The sequence below is a fragment of the Amia ocellicauda genome, chromosome 8 (assembly GCF_036373705.1).
Source record: "Amia ocellicauda isolate fAmiCal2 chromosome 8, fAmiCal2.hap1, whole genome shotgun sequence".
Taxonomy (NCBI): Eukaryota; Metazoa; Chordata; class Actinopteri; order Amiiformes; family Amiidae; genus Amia; species Amia ocellicauda.
Window position 1 is genome coordinate 9,071,784 of NC_089857.1, and position 12,500 is coordinate 9,084,283.

At 43.6% G+C, this 12,500-nt stretch overlaps 10 non-coding genes and 1 pseudogene across 10 annotated transcripts; all 11 read right to left on the reverse strand.

Annotated features, from left to right (window-relative positions):
* Window positions 1–72: 72 nt before the first annotated feature.
* LOC136756181 (5S ribosomal RNA) lies at window positions 73–191 on the reverse strand. The gene has a single exon (XR_010818281.1). It is a non-coding gene; the product is annotated as a 5S ribosomal RNA (ribosomal RNA).
* A 1,066-nt stretch (window positions 192–1,257) lies between these two features.
* Window positions 1,258–1,376, reverse strand: LOC136756425 (5S ribosomal RNA). The gene has a single exon (XR_010818510.1). It is a non-coding gene; the product is annotated as a 5S ribosomal RNA (ribosomal RNA).
* A 1,059-nt stretch (window positions 1,377–2,435) lies between these two features.
* Window positions 2,436–2,554, reverse strand: LOC136757562 (5S ribosomal RNA). The gene has a single exon (XR_010819553.1). It is a non-coding gene; the product is annotated as a 5S ribosomal RNA (ribosomal RNA).
* A 1,066-nt stretch (window positions 2,555–3,620) lies between these two features.
* Window positions 3,621–3,739, reverse strand: LOC136755835 (5S ribosomal RNA). Its single transcript, XR_010817945.1, has one exon. It is a non-coding gene; the product is annotated as a 5S ribosomal RNA (ribosomal RNA).
* A 1,066-nt stretch (window positions 3,740–4,805) lies between these two features.
* On the reverse strand, window positions 4,806–4,924 carry LOC136755813 (5S ribosomal RNA). Its single transcript, XR_010817925.1, has one exon. It is a non-coding gene; the product is annotated as a 5S ribosomal RNA (ribosomal RNA).
* Window positions 4,925–5,990: 1,066 nt separating this feature from the next.
* On the reverse strand, window positions 5,991–6,109 carry LOC136757024 (5S ribosomal RNA). The gene has a single exon (XR_010819073.1). It is a non-coding gene; the product is annotated as a 5S ribosomal RNA (ribosomal RNA).
* Window positions 6,110–7,165: 1,056 nt separating this feature from the next.
* Window positions 7,166–7,284, reverse strand: LOC136757290 (5S ribosomal RNA). The gene has a single exon (XR_010819325.1). It is a non-coding gene; the product is annotated as a 5S ribosomal RNA (ribosomal RNA).
* Window positions 7,285–8,350: 1,066 nt separating this feature from the next.
* LOC136758075 (5S ribosomal RNA) lies at window positions 8,351–8,469 on the reverse strand. The gene has a single exon (XR_010819878.1). It is a non-coding gene; the product is annotated as a 5S ribosomal RNA (ribosomal RNA).
* A 1,066-nt stretch (window positions 8,470–9,535) lies between these two features.
* On the reverse strand, window positions 9,536–9,654 carry LOC136757120 (5S ribosomal RNA). The gene has a single exon (XR_010819163.1). It is a non-coding gene; the product is annotated as a 5S ribosomal RNA (ribosomal RNA).
* A 1,055-nt stretch (window positions 9,655–10,709) lies between these two features.
* On the reverse strand, window positions 10,710–10,828 carry LOC136757122 (5S ribosomal RNA). Its single transcript, XR_010819165.1, has one exon. It is a non-coding gene; the product is annotated as a 5S ribosomal RNA (ribosomal RNA).
* Window positions 10,829–11,883: 1,055 nt separating this feature from the next.
* Window positions 11,884–11,992, reverse strand: LOC136757719 (uncharacterized; annotated as a pseudogene).
* Between the last annotated feature and the right edge of the window lie 508 nt (window positions 11,993–12,500).

The window sequence follows — 12,500 nt, forward strand, 5'->3', positions numbered from 1 at the left end:
TAATGATGAAATTGCGTGTATCCAAAGTTAAAACTCGTGATTTGTTGCCCTCTGGTGTGTAAAAGATGCAAAAGCTTACAGCACCTGGTATTCCCAGGCGGTCTCCCATCCAAGTACTGACCAGGCCCGAGCCTGCTTGGCTTCCGAGATCGGACGAGATCGGGCGTATTCAGGCTAGTATGGCCGTAAGCCAGGGAGGCTGTCCCTGACGCTCTACTTAAAGGGAAGGCAATATCCGTTTCTGCCGCTCATACTTGCAAATGAACTGTCTCTCTACTCTAAAGTCCGGGACACACCAGCGCGCCGCAGACAGTCCCTGCTAACACGAAACGTTGTGGCAACATTGTGGCAACGTTGTGCGTTACCTGGGGTGCCACACCAGACCGGAACTATATATTACAAAACGAACACATTGTCTTGATAAAACAGCTGTAATTGAGTGCCTGACACGCCAGTCAAGCGCAATCTTGAGAAGGTGTGCATTTCAGTAAGGATTTCAATTGACATGCAGTATGAAACTGAAAGGAGGTTGCATCACTATGATGCATAACATTGCATGTATTGTATTTTCAAGTGTGTGCATTCATCCTGTTGTCATTTTGTTTTGAAAGCAGAAGAATCATTCAACAGGTTGCTGAGACAAATGTAAACCAGTAAAACATATGAAGAGAAACAAACCTTGAATATAAGTTCAGTTGTTTAAACATTTGACAAACTATGGTGAGGGGGTAAGAAAACACACAAATCCAGCAGCTCCTGTATTTCAATACACCAGAACCCAATATTATTGGCGAGTCGGGAAGTCCATCTTCACAGTTCGAGGGCAGGCATCATTTCAGTAATTTCATCCCGTTGCATTCACATCCGTGCCTTGAATGAGATTGAATGTGATCTTTGCTCTCAAGTATGTTCCCAAGTTTTACACTTTCGTGCTTTGCATGAATGGGAATGGAACCGTGTGTGTTGAATGAGGCTCCTTGTGAGCACTGAACTTTGTCCGGTGGAGTTCCTTTTTGTGTTGCTGTAATTGTGTCATTTCTCGATGAGAAAGATTAGGCAACATTTAGTCACTTCTAGCCATGATGCTCAATTTATTTACGAATGTACCCTAGTTACTAGGGACCGTTTACGTTGGAGAACAAGATCTATTGTATGCCTGTGTATTTGGGGAAGTCAAATCTGAAATAATGATGAAATTGCGTGTATCCAAAGTTAAAACTCGTGATTTGTCGCCCTCTGGTGTGTAAAAGATGCAAAAGCTTACAGCACCTGGTATTCCCAGGCAGTCTCCCATCCAAGTACTGACCAGGCCCGAGCCTGCTTAGCTTCCGAGATCGGACGAGATCGGGCGTATTCAGGCTAGTATGGCCGTAAGCCAGGAAGGCTGTCCCTGACGCTCTACTTAAAGGGAAGGCAATATCCGTTTCTGCCGCTCATACTTGCAGTTGAACTGTCTCTCTACTCTAAAGTCCGGGACACACCAGCGCGCCGCAGACAGTCCCTGCTAACACGAAACGTTGTGGCAACGTTGTGCGTTAGCTGGGGTGCCACACCAGACCGGAACTATATTTTACAAAACGAACACATTGTCTTGATAATACAGCTGTAATTGAGTGCCTGACACGCCAGTCAAGCGCAATCTTGAGAAGGTGTGCATTTCAATAAGGATTTCAATTGACATGCAGTATGAAACTGAAAGGAGGTTGCATCACTATGATGCATAACATTGCATGTATTGTATTTTCAAGTGTGTGCATTCATCCTGTTGTCATTTTGTTTTGAAAGCAGAAGAATCATTTTTGCTGAGGTTGCTGAGACAAATGTAAACCAGTAAAACATATGAAGAGAAACAAACCTTGAATATAAGTTCAGTTGTTTAAACATTTGACAAACTATGGTGAGGGGGTAAGAAAACACACAAATCCAGCAGCTCCTGTATTTCAATACACCAGAACCCAATATTATTGGCGAGTCGGGTAGTCCATCATCACAGTTCGAGGGCAGGCATCATTTCAGTAATTTCATCCCGTTGCATTCACATCCGTGCCTTGAATGAGATTGAATGTGATCTTTGTTCTCAAGTATGTTCCCAAGTTTTACACTTTCGTGCTTTGCATGAATGGGAATGGAACCGTGTGTGTTGAATGAGGCTCCTTGTGAGCACTGATCTTTGTCCGGTGGAGTTCCTTTTTGTGTTGCTGTAATTGTGTCATTTCTCGATGAGAAAGATTAGGCAACATTTAGTCACTTCTAGCCATGATGCTCAATTTATTTACGAATGTACCCTAGTTACTAGGGACCGTTTACGTAGGAGAACAAGATCTATTGTATGCCTGTGTATTTGGGGAAGTCAAATCTGAAATAATGATGAAATTGCGTGTATCCAAAGTTAAAACTCTGTGATTTGTCGCCCTCTGGTGTGTAAAAGATGCAAAAGCTTGCAGCTCCTAGTATTCCCAGGCGGTCTCCCATCCAAGTACTGACCAGGCCCGAGCCTGCTTAGCTTCCGAGATCTGACGAGATCGGGCGTATTCAGGATAGTATGGCCGTAAGCCAGGGAGGCTGTCCCTGACGCTCTACTTAAAGGGAAGGCAATATCCGTTTCTGCCGTTCATACTTACAGTTGAACTGTCTCTCTACTCTAAAGCCCGGGACACACCAGCGCGCCGCAGACAGTCCCTGCTAACACGCCACGTTGTGGCAACATTGTGGCAACGTTGTGCGTTAGCTGGGGTGCCACACCAGACCGGAACTATATTTTACAAAACGAACACATTGTCTTGATAAAACAGCTGTAATTGAGTGCCTGACACGGCAGTCAAGCGCAATCTTGTGAAGGTGTGCATTTCAGTAAGGATTTCAATTGACATGCAGTATGAAACTGAAATGAGGTTGCATCACTATGATGCATAACATTGCATGTATTGTATTTTCAAGTGTGTACATTCATCCTGTTGTCATTTTGTTTTGAAAGCAGAAGAATCATTCAACAGGTTGCTGAGACAAATGTAAACCAGTAAAACATATGAAGAGAAACAAACCTTGAATATAAGTTCAGTTGTTTAAACATTTGACAAACTATGGTGAGGGGGTAAGAAAACACACAAATCCAGCAGCTCCTGTATTTCAATACACCAGAACCCAATATTATTGGCGAGTCGGGTAGTCCATCATCACAGTTCGAGGGCAGGCATCATTTCAGTAATTTCATCCCGTTGCATTCACATCCGTGCCTTGAATGAGATTGAATGTGATCTTTGCTCTCAAGTATTTTCCCAAGTTTTACACTTTCGTGCTTTGCATGAATGGGAATGGAACCGTGTGTGTTGAATGAGGCTCCTTGTGAGCACTGAACTTTGTCCGGTGGAGTTCCTTTTTGTGTTGGTGTAATTGTGTCATTTCTCGATGAGAAAGATTAGGCAACATTTAGTCACTTCTAGCCATGATGCTCAATTTATTTACGAATGTACACTAGTTACTAGGGACCGTTTACGTTGGAGAACAAGATCTATTGTATGCCTGTGTATTTGGGGAAGTCAAATCTGAAATAATGATGAAATTGCGTGTATCCAAAGTTAAAACTCGTGATTTGTCGCCCTTTGGTGTGTAAAAGATGCAAAAGCTTACAGCACCTGGTATTCCCAGGGGGTCTCCCATCCAAGTACTGACCAGGCCCGAGCCTGCTTAGCTTCCGAGATCGGACGAGATCGGGCGTATTCAGGCTAGTATGGCCGTAAGCCAGGGAGGCTGTCCCTGACGCGCTACTTAAAGGGAAGGCAATATCCGTTTCTGCCGTTCATACTTACAGTTGAACTGTCTCTCTACTCTAAAGCCCGGGACACACCAGCGCGCCGCAGACAGTCCCTGCTAACACGCCACGTTGTGGCAACATTGTGGCAACGTTGTGCGTTAGCTGGGGTGCCACACCAGACCGGAACTATATATTACAAAACGAACACATTGTCTTGATAAAACAGCTGTAATTGAGTGCCTGACACGCCAGTCAAGCGCAATCTTGAGAAGGTGTGCATTTCAGTAAGGATTTCAATTGACATGCAGTATGAAACTGAAAGGAGGTTGCATCACTATGATGCATAACATTGCATGTATTGTATTTTCAAGTGTGTGCATTCATCCTGTTGTCATTTTGTTTTGAAAGCAGAAGAATCATTCAACAGGTTGCTGAGACAAATGTAAACCAGTAAAACATATGAAGAGAAACAAACCTTGAATATAACTTCAGTTGTTTAAACATTTGACAAACTATGGTGAGGGGGTAAGAAAACACACAAATCCAGCAGCTCCTGTATTTCAATACACCAGAACCCAATATTATTGGCGAGTCGGGTAGTCCATCATCACAGTTCGAGGGCAGGCATCATTTCAGTAATTTCATCCCGTTGCATTCACATCCGTGCCTTGAATGAGATTGAATGTGATCTTTGCTCTCAAGTATTTTCCCAAGTTTTACACTTTCGTGCTTTGCATGAATGGGAATGGAACCGTGTGTGTTGAATGAGGCTCCTTGTGAGCACTGAACTTTGTCCGGTGGAGTTCCTTTTTGTGTTGGTGTAATTGTGTCATTTCTCGATGAGAAAGATTAGGCAACATTTAGTCACTTCTAGCCATGATGCTCAATTTATTTACGAATGTACACTAGTTACTAGGGACCGTTTACGTTGGAGAACAAGATCTATTGTATGCCTGTGTATTTGGGGAAGTCAAATCTGAAATAATGATGAAATTGCGTGTATCCAAAGTTAAAACTCGTGATTTGTCGCCCTTTGGTGTGTAAAAGATGCAAAAGCTTACAGCACCTGGTATTCCCAGGGGGTCTCCCATCCAAGTACTGACCAGGCCCAAGCCTGCTTAGCTTCCGAGATCGGACGAGATCGGGCGTATTCAGGCTAGTATGGCCGTAAGCCAGGGAGGCTGTCCCTGACGCGCTACTTAAAGGGAAGGCAATATCCGTTTCTGCCGTTCATACTTACAGTTGAACTGTCTCTCTACTCTAAAGCCCGGGACACACCAGCGCGCCGCAGACAGTCCCTGCTAACACGCCACGTTGTGGCAACATTGTGGCAACGTTGTGCGTTAGCTGGGGTGCCACACCAGACCGGAACTATATATTACAAAACGAACACATTGTCTTGATAAAACAGCTGTAATTGAGTGCCTGACACGCCAGTCAAGCGCAATCTTGAGAAGGTGTGCATTTCAGTAAGGATTTCAATTGACATGCAGTATGAAACTGAAAGGAGGTTGCATCACTATGATGCATAACATTGCATGTATTGTATTTTCAAGTGTGTGCATTCATCCTGTTGTCATTTTGTTTTGAAAGCAGAAGAATCATTCAACAGGTTGCTGAGACAAATGTAAACCAGTAAAACATATGAAGAGAAACAAACCTTGAATATAAGTTCAGTTGTTTAAACATTTGACAAACTATGGTGAGGGGGTAAGAAAACACACAAATCCAGCAGCTCCTGTATTTCAATACACCAGAACCCAATATTATTGGCGAGTCGGGTAGTCCATCATCACAGTTCGAGGGCAGGCATCATTTCAGTAATTTCATCCCGTTGCATTCACATCCGTGCCTTGAATGAGATTGAATGTGATCTTTGCTCTCAAGTATTTTCCCAAGTTTTACACTTTCGTGCTTTGCATGAATGGGAATGGAACCGTGTGTGTTGAATGAGGCTCCTTGTGAGCACTGAACTTTGTCCGGTGGAGTTCCTTTTTGTGTTGCTGTAATTGTGTCATTTCTCGATGAGAAAGATTAGGCAACATTTAGTCACTTCTAGCCATGATGCTCAATTTATTTACGAATGTACTCTAGTTACTAGGGACCGTTTACGTTGGAGAACAAGATCTATTGTATGCCTGTGTATTTGGGGAAGTAAAATCTGAAATATTGATGAAATTGCGTGTATCCAAAGTTAAAACTCGTGATTTGTCGCCCTCTGGTGTGTAAAAGATGCAAAAGCTTACAGCACCTGGTATTCCAAGGCGGTCTCCCATCCAAATACTGACCAGGCCCAAGCCTGCTTGACTTCCGAGATCGGACGAGATCGGGCGTATTCAGGCTAGTATGGCCGTAAGCCAGGGAGGCTGTCCCTGACGCTCTACTTAAAGGGAAGGCAATATCCGTTTCTGCCGCTCATACTTGCAGTTGAACTGTCTCTCTACTCTAAAGTCCGGGACACACCAGCGCGCCGCAGGCAGTCCCTGCTAACACGAAACGTTGTGGCAACGTTGTGCGTTAGCTGGGGTGCCACACCAGACCGGAACTATATTTTACAAAACGAACACATTGTCTTGATAATACAGCTGTAATTGAGTGCCTGACACGCCAGTCAAGCGCAATCTTGAGAAGGTGTGCATTTCAGTAAGGATTTCAATTGACATGCAGTATGAAACTGAAAGGAGGTTGCATCACTATGATGCATAACATTGCATGTATTGTATTTTCAAGTGTGTGCATTCATCCTGTTGTCATTTTGTTTTGAAAGCAGAAGAATCATTCAACAGGTTGCTGAGACAAATGTAAACCAGTAAAACATATGAAGAGAAACAAACCTTGAATATAAGTTCAGTTGTTTAAACATTTGACAAACTATGGTGAGGGGGTAAGAAAACACACAAATCCAGCAGCTCCTGTATTTCAATACACCAGAACCCAATATTATTGGCGAGTCGGGTAGTCCATCATCACAGTTCGAGGGCAGGCATCATTTCAGTAATTTCATCCCGTTGCATTCACATCCGTGCCTTGAATGAGATTGAATGTGATCTTTGCTCTCAAGTATGTTCCCAAGTTTTACACTTTCGTGCTTTGCATGAATGGGAATGGAACCGTGTGTGTTGAATGAGGCTCCTTGTGAGCACTGAACTTTGTCCGGTGGAGTTCCTTTTTGTGTTGCTGTAATTGTGTCATTTCTCGATGAGAAAGATTAGGCAACATTTAGTCACTTCTAGCCATGATGCTCAATTTATTTACGAATGTACCCTAGTTACTAGGGACCGTTTACGTTGGAGAACAAGATCTATTGTATGCCTGTGTATTTGGGGAAGTAAAATCTGAAGTAATGATGAAATTGTGTGTATCCAAAGTTAAAACTCGTGATATGTCGCCCTCTAGTTTATTAAAAGGTGCAAGAGCTTACAGCACCTGGTATTCCCAGGCAGTCTCCCATCCAAGTACTGACCAGGCCCGAGCCTGCTTGGCTTCCGAGATCGGACGAGATCGGGCGTATTCAGGCTAGTATGGCCGTAAGGCAGGAAGGCTGTCCCTGACGCTCTACTTAAAGGGAAGGCAATATCCGTTTCTGCCGTTCATACTTACAGTTGAACTGTCTCTCTACTCTAAAGCCCGGGACACACCAGCGCGCCGCAGACAGTCCCTGCTAACACGCCACGTTGTGGCAACATTGTGGCAACGTTGTGCGTTAGCTGGGGTGCCACACCAGACCGGAACTATATATTACAAAACGAACACATTGTCTTGATAAAACAGCTGTAATTGAGTGCCTGACACTCCTGTCAAGCGCAATCTTGAGAAGGTGTGCATTTCAGTAAGGATTTCAATTGACATTCAGTATGAAACTGAAAGGAGGTTGCATCACTATGATGCATAACATTGCATGTATTGTATTTTCAAGTGTGTGCATTCATCCTGTTGTCATTTTGTTTTGAAAGCAGAAGAATCATTCAACAGGTTGCTGAGACAAATGTAAACCAGTAAAACATTTGAAGAGAAACAAACCTTGAATATAAGTTCAGTTGTTTAAACATTTGACAAACTATGGTGAGGGGGTAAGAAAACACACAAATCCAGCAGCTCCTGTATTTCAAAACACCAGAACCCAATATTATTGGCGAGTCGGGTAGTCAATCATCACAGTTCGAGGGCAGGCATCATTTCAGTAATTTCATCCCGGTGCATTCACATCCGTGCCTTGAATGAGATTGAATGTGATCTTTGCTCTCAAGTATGTTCCCAAGTTTTACACTTTCGTGCTTTGCATGAATGGGAATGGAACCGTGTGTGTTGAATGAGGCTCCTTGTGAGCACTGAACTTTGTCCGGTGGAGTTCCTTTTTGTGTTGCTGTAATTGTGTCATTTCTCGATGAGAAAGATTAGGCAACATTTAGTCACTTCTAGCCATGATGCTCAATTTATTTACGAATGTACCCTAGTTACTAGGGACCGTTTACGTTGGAGAACAAGATCTATTGTATGCCTGTGTATTTGGGGAAGTCAAATCTGAAATAATGATGAAATTGCGTGTATCCAAAGTTAAAACTCGTGATTTGTCGCCCTCTGGTGTGTAAAAGATGCAAAAGCTTACAGCACCTGGTATTCCCAGGCGGTCTCCCATCCAAGTACTGACCAGGCCCGAGCCTGCTTAGCTTCCGAGATCGGACGAGATCGGGCGTATTCAGGCTAGTATGGCCGTAAGCCAGGGAGGCTGTCCCTGACGCTCTACTTAAAGGGAAGGCAATATCCGTTTCTGCCGCTCATACTGGCAGTTGAACTGTCTCTCTACTCTAAAGCCCGGGACACACCAGCGCGCCGCAGCCAGTCCCTGCTAACACGCCACGTTGTGGCAACATTGTGGCAACGTTGTGCGTTAGCTGGGGTGCCACACCAGACCGGAACTATATATTACAAAACGAACACATTGTCTTGATAAAACAGCTGTAATTGAGTGCCTGACACGCCAGTCAAGCGCAATCTTGAGAAGGTGTGCATTTCAGTAAGGATTTCAATTGACATGCAGTATGAAACTGAAAGGAGGTTGCATCACTATGATGCATAACATTGCATGTATTGTATTTTCAAGTGTGTGCATTCATCCTGTTGTCATTTTGTTTTGAAAGCAGAAGAATCATTCAACAGGTTGCTGAGACAAATGTAAACCAGTAAAACATATGAAGAGAATCAAACCTTGAATATAAGTTCAGTTGTTTAAACATTTGACAAACTATGGTGAGGGGGTAAGAAAACACACAAATCCAGCAGCTCCTGTATTTCAATACACCAGAACCCAATATTATTGGCGAGTCGGGTAGTCCATCATCACAGTTCGAGGGCAGGCATCATTTCAGTAATTTCATCCCGTTGCATTCACATCCGTGCCTTGAATGAGATTGAATGTGATCTTTGCTCTCAAGTATGTTCCCAAGTTTTACACTTTCGTGCTTTGCATAAATGGGAATGGAACCGTGTGTGTTGAATGAGGCTCCTTGTGAGCACTGAACTTTGTCCGGTGGAGTTCCTTTTTGTGTTGCTGTAATTGTGTCATTTCTCGATGAGAAAGATTAGGCAACATTTAGTCACTTCTAGCCATGATGCTCAATTTATTTACGAATGTACCCTAGTTACTAGGGACCGTTTACGTTGGAGAACAAGATCTATTGTATGCCTGTGTATTTGGGGAAGTCAAATCTGAAATAATGATGAAATTGCGTGTATCCAAAGTTAAGACTCGTGATTTGTCGCCCTCTGGTGTGTAAAAGATGCAAAAGCTTACAGCACCTGGTATTCCCAGGCGGTCTCCCATCCAAGTACTGACCAGGCCTGAGCCTGCTTAGCTTCCGAGATTGGACGAGATCGGGCGTATTCAGGCTAGTATGGCCGAAAGCCAGGGAGGCTGTCCCTGACGCTCTACTTAAAGGGAAGGCAATATCCGTTTCTGCCGCTCATACTTGCAGTTGAACTGTCTCTCTACTCTAAAGTCCGGGACACACCAGCGCGCCGCAGACAGTCCCTGCTAACACGAAACGTTGTGGCAACGTTGTGCGTTAGCTGGGGTGCCACACCAGACCGGAACTATATTTTACAAAACGAACACATTGTCTTGATAATACAGCTGTAATTGAGTGCCTGACACGCCAGTCAAGCGCAATCTTGAGAAGGTGTGCATTTCAGTAAGGATTTCAATTGACATGCAGTATGAAACTGAAAGGAGGTTGCATCACTATGATGCATAACATTGCATGTATTGTATTTTCAAGTGTGTGCATTCATCCTGTTGTCATTTTGTTTTGAAAGCAGAAGAATCATTCAACAGGTTGCTGAGACAAATGTAAACCAGTAAAACATATGAAGAGAATCAAACCTTGAATATAAGTTCAGTTGTTTAAACATTTGACAAACTATGGTGAGGGGGTAAGAAAACACACAAATCCAGCAGCTCCTGTATTTCAATACACCAGAACCCAATATTATTGGCGAGTCGGGTAGTCCATCATCACAGTTCGAGGGCAGGCATCATTTCAGTAATTTCATCCCGTTGCATTCACATCCGTGCCTTGAATGAGATTGAATGTGATCTTTGCTCTCAAGTATGTTCCCAAGTTTTACACTTTCGTGCTTTGCATAAATGGGAATGGAACCGTGTGTGTTGAATGAGGCTCCTTGTGAGCACTGAACTTTGTCCGGTGGAGTTCCTTTTTGTGTTGCTGTAATTGTGTCATTTCTCGATGAGAAAGATTAGGCAACATTTAGTCACTTCTAGCCATGATGCTCAATTTATTTACGAATGTACCCTAGTTACTAGGGACCGTTTACGTTGGAGAACAAGATCTATTGTATGCCTGTGTATTTGGGGAAGTCAAATCTGAAATAATGATGAAATTGCGTGTATCCAAAGTTAAGACTCGTGATTTGTCGCCCTCTGGTGTGTAAAAGATGCAAAAGCTTACAGCACCTGGTATTCCCAGGCGGTCTCCCATCCAAGTACTGACCAGGCCTGAGCCTGCTTAGCTTCCGAGATTGGACGAGATCGGGCGTATTCAGGCTAGTATGGCCGAAAGCCAGGGAGGCTGTCCCTGACGCTCTACTTAAAGGGAAGGCAATATCCGTTTCTGCCGCTCATACTTGCAGTTGAACTGTCTCTCTACTCTAAAGTCCGGGACACACCAGCGCGCCGCAGACAGTCCCTGCTAACACGAAACGTTGTGGCAACGTTGTGCGTTAGCTGGGGTGCCACACCAGACCGGAACTATATTTTACAAAACGAACACATTGTCTTGATAATACAGCTGTAATTGAGTGCCTGACACGCCAGTCAAGCGCAATCTTGAGAAGGTGTGCATTTCAGTAAGGATTTCAATTGACATGCAGTATGAAACTGAAAGGAGGTTGCATCACTATGATGCATAACATTGCATGTATTGTATTTTCAAGTGTGTGCATTCATCCTGTTGTCATTTTGTTTTGAAAGCAGAAGAATCATTCAACAGGTTGCTGAGACAAATGTAAACCAGTAAAACATATGAAGAGAAACAAACCTTGAATATAAGTTCAGTTGTTTAAACATTTGACAAACTATGGTGAGGGGGTAAGAAAACACACAAATCCAGCAGCTCCTGTATTTCAATACACCAGAACCCAATATTATTGGCGAGTCGGGTAGTCCATCATCACAGTTCGAGGGCAGGCATCATTTCAGTAATTTCATCCCGTTGCATTCACATCCGTGCCTTGAATGAGATTGAATGTGATCTTTGCTCTCAAGTATGTTCCCAAGTTTTACACTTTCGTGCTTTGCATGAATGGGAATGGAACCGTGTGTGTTGAATGAGGCTCCTTGTGAGCACTGAACTTTGTCCGGTGGAGTTCCTTTTTGTGTTGCTGTAATTGTGTCATTTCTCGATGAGAAAGATTAGGCAACATTTAGTCACTTCTAGCCATGATGCTCAATTTATTTACGAATGTACCCTAGTTACTAGGGACCGTTTACGTTGGAGAACAAGATCTATTGTATGCCTGTGTATTTGGGGAAGTCAAATCTGAAATAATGATGAAATTGCGTGTATCCAAAGTTAAAACTCGTGATTTGTCGCCCTCTGGTGTGTAAAAGATGCAAAAGCTTACAGCACCTGGTAATCCCAGGCGGTCTCCCATCCAAGTACTGACCAGGCCCGAGCCTGCTTAGCTTCCGAGATCGGGCGTATTCAGGCTAGTATGGCCGTAAGCCAGGGAGGCTGTCCCTGACGCTCTACTTAAAGGGAAGGCAATATCCGTTTCTGCCGCTGATACTTGCAAATGAACTGTCTCTCTACTCTAAAGTCCGGGACACACCAGCGCGCCGCAGACAGTCCCTGCTAACACGAAACGTTGTGGCAACGTTGTGGCAACGTTGTGCGTTAGCTGGGGTGCCACACCAGACCGGAACTATATTTTACAAAACGAACACATTGTCTTGATAATACAGCTGTAATTGAGTGCCTGACACGGCAGTCAAGCGCAATCTTGAGAAGGTGTGCATTTCAGTAAGGATTTCAATTGACATGCAGTATGAAACTGAAAGGAGGTTGCATCACTATGATGCATAACATTGCATGTATTGTATTTTCAAGTGTGTGCATTCATCCTGTTGTCATTTTGTTTTGAAAGCAGAAGAATCATTCAACAGGTTGCTGAGACAAATGTAAACCAGTAAAACATATGAAGAGAAACAAACCTTGAATATAAGTTCAGTTGT